At 33.0% G+C, this 3,238-nt stretch overlaps 1 pseudogene; it reads right to left on the bottom strand.

Annotated features, from left to right (window-relative positions):
* Positions 1-2,200: 2,200 nt before the first annotated feature.
* Positions 2,201-2,886, bottom strand: LOC145820739 (secreted RxLR effector protein 161 pseudogene; annotated as a pseudogene).
* Between the last annotated feature and the right edge of the window lie 352 nt (positions 2,887-3,238).

Here is a 3,238-nt window from a genome sequence, read left to right as displayed (position 1 = left end):
TGGAGCTCCGAAAGTTCATTATAAAAATTAAAAAAAAAAACTTTTCTTCGAGCCATCTTTCGAACTTCATATCTTTCTCGATACTTAACAGTTCTACTTCATTCTTTCACCATTTTCTTCACCTCACTTCCTACTTCATCCTACACTACCTCACTTTCTCATTTCTTCGTGTAATGGACAGTTTCGATATGTCAAAAGTTGTTAAAAAACTAACTTCAAAAATTCTGAAACATCTACCTTTTGTTTCTCTTTCCTCCATCTTACTCATTCTACTTGTTCATCACTTATAACATGATGTGGAGCATGGTTCTAAGTGGTAACAAAGCTGGTGATAGTGGTGGTCATGGTTCAGCGATGGTAGCAAAGCTCACGGTGATGGTGGTCGTGGAGCTTAATGGTAATGGAACTTGGTTGTGAAAGAATTGGGTTTGGTGTTGAAAGGTGGTGGTGATGGTGAAGGTAATGCCCATGGTGGCAGTAATGAAGTTTGGTGGCGGTGAAGTTGATGGTTCGAGTGGTGATGTTGGTGATGAAGAAATGATATGTGTGTGTATATATAGATAATTGATATGAGTTTGAGAGAATATTAAGTAAGTGAATTTGGGTTTGAGGAAGTTGATGAAGAGATGATATATATATATATATATATATATATTGAGCCTTCGTTTGGGATATGAGTTTTGACTATTTTAGCTTGGGGCTAAAAAGCCTCGTTTGGGATTAACTTTTTGGCTTTTTGACTTTTGTAAGAGAATAAATAAAATGATTATGGTTTGGATGTGATATTTTGTCTTATTGGTTTTTTTTTTTTTTTTTTTGTTGTTGTTGTTGTCTTTTTGTGACTAAAATAGCCAAAAAGGCCCATGCCAAACATAGCTTAAGTGAGTGAATCTGGGTTTGAGAGAAGTTGAGTGATTGCCGTGGTGGTGACAGCGCTTACAAGGGCAGAGAAGAGGGAAAAATTAGAAGAACATGAGAGATGGTGAGTTTGGGTAGAAGATGGTGGGTTTGCATATTTCTTTTGAAATTTGGGGCCAAAATATAATTTTTTTTAACGTTTTCCATTTCAAATGTGACAGTAGGGGTAAAAATGATACGATTTCAAAACTTTTGGAGGTAACATTGAAATTATTTGAAATTTTGGGGTTTAATTGAAAATCAATGCAAAGCATAGGAGTAAAAATGAAATTTTCTCTTTTAAATCAAGAAATGTCGCAATTAATAGAAAATTTTAATTTATAGACAAAACTGTAAAATTTAGTAGTTTTTGTAAATATTATCATGCATGTAACCATAGTAATAATGTGGAATTAAACTTTATATGATCTCGAATTCAATACATTTTAAGAATAAAATGAACATACCTTTGTCACCCATTAAATTAGAAAAATTGAGAAAATACCCTTAATGGTTGAACTTTGAATTCTTGGCTCAATTTCTTCTCTTTCTCTCTTAATTAGGATGACTATAGAACTTAGAGTGATGGGAAAATATTCATATTATGTAAGGGAAGTCACCCATCCTTATATAGAGAAGAGAAGAGGACTCGATAAACTCTATTGGAAGAATTCCTATTTATCAAGGTTTCTTTCTTATCTTAGAAGAGAAATTATCCTAAATTTAAAATTCTAATTACTGAATTTTATCTAAAATATTGGCTTTATCTAGTTGTGGGTTCCAAATAAAATAAAATATGTAAAAGATATGTAGGCTATTGGGCCACACTAGAAAATAAATCCAACATTCTCCTACTTGGCCCATTAAACCGATTATGATGTAATTATGAGTTTTTCCAAAAATATGCAATTTATAAAAAAATTTGACTCACTGGATTCCACACTAAAAATTTTGACACAGGATCACGAATTTTAAAAATAGCCAATAAGTTCATATATAGTAAAAACTATAATATTATGATTACTTTAGATCACCAATGTGAGTCATAGTGGTTATATAACATTTATGTCATATTTCTTTCTATGCACCACACCATCGATAACCTTCCCCAACCCAGTCCATTATTGGGATATGTAATTATTTTCCTGAAAGGCTCCTATAATTTGTCTTATTAAGACATTTCTTATTTATCAATATGCAAATTAACGTACACACACTTTTTGAAACAGGAAAAATAGAAATAAAATTATTATTGCACAAATAGTGTCAAATAAAAATAGGCACTCAAGATTATCCATACACATCATGGGTTGATTAAAAGACCCATCCTGACAACATGCTCTTTGAATGTCTTTGGTGACAATCCCTTTATGAATGGATCAACAATCATAAGAGATGTGCTTAAGTTTTCAATTAACACTTGTTGTTTCTGGGCTCTTTCTCTAACAGCTAAGTACTTTACTTCCATGTGTTTGGAACCACTGGAGTATTTTCCATTCTTAAAGAAGAAAACTGCTGCGGTATTGTCACAATATATCTTTAGCAGCCCAGCAATTGAGTCAACAACACCAAGTCCTGAGATAAATTTCGCAACCATAACGCATGATTTGTAGCCTCAAAGCATGCCATAAATTCAGCCTACATAGTAAATGAAGCAATAGTGGACTGCTTCACACTCTTCCATAAAATTGCTCCACTAGGTAGTAGAAAAACAAAACCTGATGTAGATTTTCTACTATCAAGGGAACCAGCAAAATCTGAGTCTGAGAATGTGGTCACTTCCAAATGTTCTGATCTCCTATAGGTGAGTATATAGTCCTTTGTTTCCTGAAGATATCTCATAACCTTCTTCACTGTTTTCCAATGTTCCATTCTAGGATTACTTTGGAATCTTCCCAACATTCCAACTGTAAAACTAATATCTGGTCTGGTACATGTATGGGCATACATCAAGCTCCCTACTGCTGATGCATATGGAATGTCCTTCATTTGTTTTCTTTCCAAGTCATTCCTTGGTTTCATACAATAAGCAAAGTTCATTACTAGTTAACAAAATGTCATCCACATATAGCACCAAAATAGTGAACTTACTCCCACTAACCTTTAGATATATGCACCGATCAACTGTATTTTCCTTAAATTTGAAAGAGGTAATGGTATCATTAAACCTTAAATACCATTGTCTAGAAGCTTGTTTAAGGCCATATATGAATTTCTTTAATTTGCAAGCTAAATGTTTTTTTACCTTCTTTGCAAATCCTTCTGGCTGTTCCATTCAAATTTCTTCATCCAAATTCCCATTTAGAAAAGTAGTTTTCACATCCATTTGATGCAAATCTAA

The sequence above is a fragment of the Camellia sinensis genome, chromosome 1 (assembly GCF_055761805.1).
Source record: "Camellia sinensis isolate YWXY chromosome 1, ASM5576180v1, whole genome shotgun sequence".
Lineage (NCBI taxonomy): Eukaryota > Viridiplantae > Streptophyta > Magnoliopsida > Ericales > Theaceae > Camellia > Camellia sinensis.
This window is presented reverse-complemented; position numbering and strand designations above follow the sequence as displayed.